The sequence below is a fragment of the Rhamphochromis sp. 'chilingali' genome (genome assembly GCF_963969265.1).
Source record: "Rhamphochromis sp. 'chilingali' genome assembly, chromosome: 11".
Taxonomy (NCBI): domain Eukaryota; kingdom Metazoa; phylum Chordata; class Actinopteri; order Cichliformes; family Cichlidae; genus Rhamphochromis; species Rhamphochromis sp. 'chilingali'.
Genome location: NC_137938.1, coordinates 34,338,147 through 34,346,670, shown reverse-complemented (window position 1 = coordinate 34,346,670; position 8,524 = coordinate 34,338,147).

Sequence of the window (8,524 nt, the reverse complement as noted above, 5' to 3'; positions counted from 1 at the left end):
AGCTTAACAATTTGCAGAGAGAGGGACTGTGGAAACTCAGCCTGTTCAGAGGCTATGGAGTCCTCCAAAAAGCCAGCAGCACATAGCCCGATGGCGACGATACTTGCTGTAGGTAAGGTGTTGATTTTTGTTTTTAAATTGTTTTTAACCAGATAAATTCTTTATTAGCTCTGACTTCTATCCTTTCCATCAAAGTAATAAAGCTAAAGGATCAGCAGCAGCACAAACATAAACATGAACAGCCCACATTACCAGGTCTTCCGCATATTTTTGACACTGCCCTCTGGTAACAGTTCACAGCTAAAACATGTAGATGTCCATCTGTAAAGCTCCGTATAGAGCCAGTGGATGCAGGGTGGGTCCAGAAAGGAGCTTTTTTGGAATTCCCCTTTTCACATTAGGTTAGCTGGTGATTCTTAAGTGTAAGTCAACGTGAGTGTGAGTTGTTGTGTGTGTCTGTGTCTGTGTATTAGCCCTGCAATGGCGTGTCCAGCGGGGTGGCCTGGGGGGGCACAGGCCACCCCCCCAACCAGACTGGCCACCCCAGGTGCCACCCCAAAGGTAAAACAATAAAATTCAATCAAATATCAAATGTACGATTATGTTTTCACGGTGAAGCTCAGATATCCGAGTGTAAGTGAATGCAGCATCGGCTTCTGCGCTATGCATCACGTTAGCAAAGGTAGGAGAGCCAAGCACGAAGGACAACACTGCAGGAAACAATTTTTCGGTGAAAGAAAATGAGGACAGAATAAATGTCCCGGTAAGTAATATCAAGTTTGTTGAGTTTAGTAAACTTCGGTGAAATTAGAATACCAAGGAAAAAATAACACTTAAAGAATTATTGCAGCCGTCGAATATTTCAGACAGTATGCTACTGAGGGCAGCTAACATAAGAGTTATGAGTTATAAGATGCAGGTCGATGTGTAAAAATAACTCAGTGGTTTGGTGGTGGCTATGGTGGGGCTTCCACAGAGGCCAGCAGGTGGATGAGGGAAGGGGAGGCAGGAGGAGAGCCCCGAGGCGGCCACCAGTCCGAGTGTCAGGTGAACTGAACTTCAGGTAAGAAGTTATGAGCTGCAGTCTATCTGGGTCAGATATAAACCAAGTTTAGGTGGAGTTTATTTTCGTTGTGCTGACTTTTTACAGTCAGTTACAATAACTCATACTGTGTGAGCTAGCATGACAAGTTTATACAGATGTTCGGTTGCTATGATGTTACTGATAGTGAACTTTATTTTATTCATAAGGTTAGTTAGTAGAGTTGCCAACAGCTCCTTAAAAATGGAATGGTCCCTCATTCATAGAAAATATTACGCGTTTGGTATTGAGCTGAGAAGAGACGCAGTTTGTCCCGGACTTCAGCTAGGATGGAAAAAGACACAAAGCTGGAGTTATTCTGTCTTTACGCTGCACAGCTGCCTCTTCTCCTCTCATTCTCTCTCCTCTCTCTCCTGTTGCTACTTCAATCATGAAACTGATCAATGATCAGCTGATCGTCTCTCTTGTTTGTTTATCACCCACTTTGAGCCAGAAAGAGGAAACCAGCAGATGTCGCGCTAAACAGCAGCAGCACGTTTAAGCTTGATCAGCTGTTGTTAGAATTTATTTAGTTAGAAGGTTTGCTGGAGCCACAGCTGTAAAGCTGCTGGTCATGATGTCGGTTTAGATATGTGGTGAGAGGGAAACATGAAGATGAAACCAGGAGATGTCCTTACTGAACCATCAGAGCTGAACAGGTGATGGAGAAACAGGTTTACCTTTTAGGTGACATGAATGAGTTGAAGTTATGAACTGTTTCTGAGAGACAAATAACACCAGGATCCTTTTTTTATGTAGCTGACAGCTGGTAACTGTGCAGGGGCGGGTCTAGCAAAGTGTTGCCAGGGGGCAGGTAGGGCATTAACAGGGAGAGGAGGGCATAAAGAAATACTTTTCTTTTTTATTCTCATTTAAAATATCTAGCTTTTATTAAATAATTATCTGAATCTTGCGAAGAAAGTTTTTATCTGACGTAAAATGTATAGAAATCATACATATACCAAAAAGACTATACATCACTGTCACAACAGCATTTGTTTTCATTCAAAGGCTTTATGGCTTTAATACCTGGTGGGCCAATCTGTAGTGAAAATGCCCAATTTTTTGTCCCAGTCCAGCCCTGCAGGTTATACTGGCAGTGTCACCATGCCAGCTGACTGCATTTCATCATCAGCCAGTGTTGTTCTCAATATTACCAAAGTAAGGCAGCATATAAAGTATTTACTTGCTTTCAGGTTTTATTCAAATGTTAGTCTTTTCAGTTGTTTCTCCACTTTTTTCCTGTTTCAAAATCAAACACCAGTTTGTGAGAAGATTATCTTCTTTTTTTTTTTTAACAGGCATTGGTTTTGCATTGGAATTGGCTAATTTGCCAATTGTATGTTAAAAATGTTCGTATTTTAATATTCAAAAATGTTTTTGCCCAAAACACATGTGCACTACATGTCAGTAAAAATACTATGCAAATATTGATGTCCTTGAATGCTGAATAAACACTGACTGATTGTATCTCTTGTACTTAATCAACACAGTATCTAAACACTTTGCACCGTAGTGGTTAAAATCTCATTCTAATAAGGTTACGGTTATTAGGTTTACAGGGTTATTGAATTATGGTTAACGGTTGGTAGAATTGTTTTTAACATTATCTGCCAATTACATCTGCCACCCTTCTCCAAATCTGTGCCCCTACCTGGCCCCCCCAACAAAAATTTTCTAGACACGCCACTGTAGCCCTGAGATGGACAAGGTATACAGGGAGTCCTTCGCCCAGTGACAGCAGGACAAGCAGTGGATGGATGGATGGACAAACGGACCTTTAAGCCTAGATGGTACAAAGGACCCTAGTATGGAGGTAAGAGTTAGCATCCCAGGCTAAACCTACTGGTCCCTGGCCTTCATGTCTTAAAATACTGATTCTGGTTCTCTTTAGTTTATTTTTGGCCACAAGATGTGTTACTGCAGTAGTCTAATGGGCCTTTTGGAAGTGTAACAGCACTACTTGTGCACACCAGATGGGCAAAAATTCATTCATCATCAACTTTTGACAAGGTTCATTTGCTAATTGAAAACTGTAAAGTTTCACAGCTGCATCACAGCTTTGTCTTGAGACAGCAGTGGCATTATTATTTGTTTTGGGTTTTGTTTTTTTTCCAAATGTGTATTTGCATAGTTCTAAGTTCTCTTAGATGTAGCTATTTAGCTTTTATATTTTATGTATTTTACTTACTGAACTGTCAACACTGTTTGTAAACACGGTTACAGTTCTTTCCACCAACAGGGGGATAATGATGCTGCTGCAGATGTGTGTTTTTGCACCCGATGCTCATATTTATAGCTTGTTAGATATCATGTAAACACGGCAACAAAGATTAAAGAAAATTCTTTTTTTTTCAACCACTGACTCCACTGCATAAATCTGCAAGATGACCTGGATGGTGGAGCCCTTCGTGCCTCTGAGAAGCATTTTCAGCACCTAAAAGTACCTCAGATTTCAAAGGCTGATATGAGTCCCAGATTTCTGCTCACATTTCTCTTTGAGCAGCAGTTGCACGCCGCCACATCGCCACTCTGTCCCCCCATCTGTTCCTGTCCCTTCCTGTTTTACAGCACACTGTCCTTGGATAGCCTGATAGGTTCTTAAAGTCCAATTTATCATTGTTATGCATTTCTGCGAACAGCCTCCAGCAATTATTCAAATGAGGACGGCGAAGAACAGACTCCTCGTGTGGGTTCAGACTCACTCTGATGGAGTCAGTGGAGAAACCGAATCTGATCCTCTTAAAAAGTGATTGTTTCCAAATGTAACTGCGATTAAAAGGAAATACTGTATATTTGTGCGTGTGTGTGTGTGTTAGGTGGAGAAGGGGTGGGGGTGCTGCTCATGGTGTGGTCATAAACAGGATGCAGTGTGGCTGGGGGAACGGAGGAGGGGAATTGGGCTGATGGTGACGTTCATTACACGCACTGGTGCACACGCATAACCCTGGCTGAGACACACAGCCATCATTCACACACACACACACACACACACACGAATACAAACTGGCCACACACACACACACATTACAGATATTCCTGCAGTTTTGGGTTTTGTTAACGTGTCCGCTCTTTGCATGTGACATTAGCTTTTGACTCACTAAAAGCCTGTTTAGTTGTGGGAAAGTGTTTAGTTTGAATTATAGTATGCTGCTACACATTAACCCTGCACAGTGGAAAAAACAAAGCTTTCCAGCATGTTTAAATAGAGCATCTGGCCCATTCCAGTACTGCCTTATTCCCAATGTCGCTAACTAATATTAATAAAACTGCAGTTTTTCAAGAAAAATGTACTCTATGCAATGTAAAGAACTGCAACAATGTGTCCTTTACTAAAGATAAACAGCTAATTGTTTGATGTTTTATACATTTTAAACAATTCAGATTGTGCTATGGAAATCTAAGTGGGCTATTTATTAAGGATTTTCTGGTGGTTTGTATCATTTTTGTGACCATGGTGCATACTCATCAGCTCAGTATTATTAAAGTCCTTAAGGGGACTTCAACATTTTAAACAAAGATCTTTTTATTTGAAAGCTGGTCAAACCAGACTGCTGTGATCATTAAGATAATCTATCTCATACACGCCTGGAGCTCGCTGCCTTCTTGAATCTATTGACCGTGGAAGGGGCCGGGAATTTTGTTGGTTTCCATCACTGCTCTGCTCCAACCCATTACAACAGATTCAGGTCAAGGAACATGACAAATGATTGGCTGTGTTTTGGTGACCCTCCAGGCCAATCAGCGCAGCACATGTGGATGAAATTGCAGGGCAGATAATGTTGCTGGCAGACTAATCATTAATTACTGCCCTTCTATCAATATCTAATTATACTGGCTGTCTGGCTGTGCAGTAAGGAAGATGAACCTCATACTGGAAGTCTGTATTGGCAATATAGCCAGCAATCTGTGATGCTGTCTGTCTGAAAGCAGCTGTTACCCAGCCAGGTCATCACTGCCCAGAGCTCTGCCGGATTTCATTTTAGCTGTTTAATCACAGACTATTTTACTCTTGGGATGCCAAGTGAATGCAATTAATTTCCATTAACCACCTTGCAGGACAGATAAAAAAAAGCAGCGGTGATGGATTGAGAAATGCCGCTTTAAAACACGCCCTTTCGCTCACAGCTCGTGTGTGTGTGTGTGTGTGTGTGTGTGTGTGTGTGTGTGTGTGTGTGTGTGTGTGTGTGTGTGTGTGTGTGTGTGTGTGTGTGTGTGTGTGTGTGTGTGTGTGTGTGTGTGTTGGGTTGGCTCCTGTTCATTTTCACCCTATATTTGTAACAGCATGACAAGTTTGAACTGGGAAAAAAGATTTTCGCACGGATGCTATCCTGCCATACGCTGCAAAAGATAGCAGCCAGAGTTTAATAAAAACAAGATGCTCTTTTAATATACTGCTTAGAAGATCATCCAAGTCAGAAAATAAAGCAAAGATTCCTGCTGAAAGAGGCCCATAGACTGGATTTTATGAATATTTAGGTCACACTTCCCTTTAGAGGAAACCTAAGAATATCTTTTGACTAGTAAGTAACCAAACTGTGTACATTATGTTGGGGATCTAACCACAAAAATGCACAAAAAACTATATAAAACCATTTTTTTTGGTTGCCAGTGGACACAAGATGCATAAGTAACCCTCTTTTATATATTTATAGATATTTTCCACACCGCCATATCAATCACTGATGTTCTCTGCTTCAGCTGCCCTGAAGTTGAGAATTTTTTCAACTCAGTACTTCTCTCTTCATATCACTGTTATTTGCCTGTCATCAGTACATGGAGCTGCGTTTCACTGAGATTGCATGTCTCTTGTAGCTATATCACTGAGAGTCTCTTTCAAACAGCAACCTCTGGAACTAAAAATAAAGCCACCGTGGACGTGCCACAAGTCAGTGATAGTTTGCCTCTTCATAACAGCTGTGACAGCTGGTTTATTATTGTTCATTTTCATCCATTTGGACACTTGTAAGGTTAGGGGCTTGGAGACTTTAATTGGTGGGTGTGCCCGCACAGGCAGCTGTAGCTGATTGATAGCTGTCTGCTAAGTCTCACCTCCACCAACTGGAGTCATTAAACTGGAACCCTCCAATCATGTTTGTGGTTTTGGAAAATTTTGGAAAATTTTTAACAGAAGAACCTGAAGAATAATATGATGTGGTGAGTGGTGTAGGCTGACAATGAAGACTTTAGTTTTCAGAAGTTCTAGTTTGTTTGTTTTTATTAGTCTTAGTTCTAATAGGCAATCAGGCGACACGGCTTTAATCAAAATGCTGACATTGAGGACTCAAACCAAAACCAAAGTCTGTTGCTGTTACAGTCTGTTGACTTTCTAAACCTAACCAGATACTGCAAGAAAAATATCTAAGTTCAAAACAGCTTAGAAACAGAACATGCTGACAAACGTCTGAGTTGCTCCACAGCTGCCGATCCACCATCCAAAGGCAGACTTTGACACTCTTTATCTCTCCTTGTATACAATACTGCAGCTGCACAGACAACAAAGGACACCCTGTGCATATCTCTGCAATGCCAGCAGCATCGCACAGAACTGTACTTCACACACTCAGATGACACTGCGCTGTATTGTTTTTCACAGAGAAGCCTAATAAATCTCCAAAAGTTGATTCTGTTCATCTGGACGTAGCGTTTTCAGTGGGAAAACGTTTCGTCACTCATCCAAGTGACTTTTTCAGTCTCAGCTGACTGCAGGTTTCCCCAGTCTTATAAACAGACATGAGAATTTGCATGATTATGATGAAGGTGACCTCCCAGTCCATTGTTCCTTCAGTGGGCTGGTTTCAGTCATTATGCAAATGTACTGTTTATAAGATCAGCTGCAGTCAGCTGAGACTGAAAAAGTCACTTGGATGAGTGACGAAACGTTTTCCCACTGAAAACGCTACGTCCAGATGAACAGAATCAACTTTTGGAGATTTACTTACCTGGATGATTGAGAATGCATCAAGACCTAATAAATCTAGATCCCCAGACTTTTTAAACAATATAATATTGTTAAATAACAAACTGAAAATATTCCTATAGATTTTTTGAGGGGGTGGAATTTAGGATGCGAAAGGTATCGATTTAAGATCTGGAAATTTGGAAAGAAAATGAAACCCCCTCTCACAAATGGTGCCATAAAGTCTTGAGGAGTTATAGCAGTGATAAACCTTAGCTATTTATTTTTATCAAAATAGATGTTTATGTGGTGTATAATTTCTCAGAAATACAGTTCTTTGTATATTACATCAATAAAAACCGTTGAGAAGAAAGGTACTGCCAGATGAAAGTTTGGACCTGCAACAAAAACACCATTAAGGTTTTAATCAGCGTGCAGTGGGCAGAGACACAGTGCATTAACTGAGCTACGTAGCACAGAGCAGGCCAGTTATTTTGGCAGTTAGATCATTGTTTCATTAATGTGTTTTCCTCAAGAGGACAGTGCAGCTGTCCTTGAGTAAAGCACTTAAATGCTATTGCTTCAATAAGCACTCGGCTACTGAGCATTCAAACAAGGGAAAAGACTACAGATGGACGGCCCTGCTGTTGTGCTATACACGAGAGTCGGGTTAAAGAACGAGAGCAGGATTTAATAATGTGCAATATATTTAAATCCAGATTTTATGAGTGAGCAAACGTGGTTAAACCTCATAGTTTCCACCAGAGATTGTCTGAATAAAATAAGCTTGAATAAATAAAAACATGCAGGGTGCCGCTTAACTGTTAGTACAAACAAACACCAGATTCTCACAATATGGTGTTATGGTATAGAGTCAAATTAAACTAGCTGGCGAAACTATGTTAATCTTATCAAAAGAATATGGTCTTCACAACATGACATGCTGACAACAGGTTGGAAAATACAGCAGTAGTAGGGTCAGCCTAAGACAATGCAAAGTTTCTCATTTTCTGTTGTTTTTTTTATTATTATTATTAATGCATTTAATCTAAATGTTTTTTTAAAAAGCATGAATAGGGCCTCTATAGATAATTTTCTCCTTTATGACGACTGTACAACAGTCATTTGTCATATATTTCACCTCTTTAAATGTTTTGAACAACAGCAGACTAAGTTGACACTAGTGCCTTCGTTAAGTGAATAATTTTGTGGGCTTGATTTCCTTTGATGCATTTTTAGTTCAGCTATCTGACTTAAAGATTAGTGAATTTCTTTTTATATATTTATTTAAAAAAAAATACTAGACAAACCCAAGGCTTAAGATGCCAAACCCAAGGCTTAAGATGCCAAACCCAAGGCTTAAAAAGGCGACAAACTACTGAATGCGTCAAGGTGGCTGTGTCTATCCTTTATATCAGTGACCTTGCATCGGGGGAAACGAGGCAATCGATGCTTACCCTTTAAAATCTGTGGATCTGCAATTTTAGGTGGTTGTGCTTTTATATGAATGTATTATCGTGTTGGTTTTTGATCACCATTTTTAT